General features: G+C 49.2%; 1 protein-coding gene across 2 annotated transcripts in view; it reads left to right on the top strand.

Moving 5' to 3' along the window:
• Nucleotides 1-640, top strand: part of col9a1a (collagen, type IX, alpha 1a) — a 25,325-nt gene that overhangs the window by 21,174 nt on the left and 3,511 nt on the right. The window lies entirely within an intron of this gene.

Raw genomic sequence — 640 nt, 5'->3', positions numbered from 1 at the left:
TTGTCCATGGGAGTCCCATGAGCCAAAGGTCCTCAAAAAGCAAGACAGCGCACGGGCAGATGTTTGTCCATGGGAATCCGATGAGCCAAAGGTCCTCAAAAAACAAGATAGCGCACGGGCAGATGTTTGTCCATGGGAGTCCGATGAGCCAAAGGTCCTCAAAAAGCAAGATAGGGCACGGGCAGATATTTCTCCATGGGAGTCGGATGAGCCGAAGGTCCTCAAAAAGCAAGATAGGGCACGGGCAGATATTTGTCCATGGGAGTCCCATGAGCCAAAGGTCCTCAAAAAACAAGATAGCGCACGGGCAGATGTTTGTCCATGGGAGTCCCATGAGCCAAAGGTCCTAACAAAACAAGATGGGCTGCCGTCAATCCAGGAGTGGGCTTGTGAGATGGCTAGGGTGGTGCCGTTATAAATGGTTTGCCAGATTAGATGTCTATACTACAAAATGGGGAAAGTATCTGCGCTTTTCTGGAGGGCTCCTAAGAAGCTTTGTGCTGGGGAGACACGTGTACTATGGACACATGGTGTTGTCCATTGTGTTACTGTTTTGTTGAATGGTCTTGAATCTTGTAGATACTGTGTCATCTTTCTTTATTTTTGTCTGGGTGGGTGGTGATGTAAAGGGGGGGGGGGG

Source organism: Etheostoma cragini, chromosome 2 (genome assembly GCF_013103735.1).
Source record: "Etheostoma cragini isolate CJK2018 chromosome 2, CSU_Ecrag_1.0, whole genome shotgun sequence".
Classification (NCBI taxonomy): Eukaryota; Metazoa; Chordata; class Actinopteri; order Perciformes; family Percidae; genus Etheostoma; species Etheostoma cragini.
Note: the sequence above shows the minus strand (reverse complement) of the source record. Positions and strands in the feature narration are given on the sequence as shown.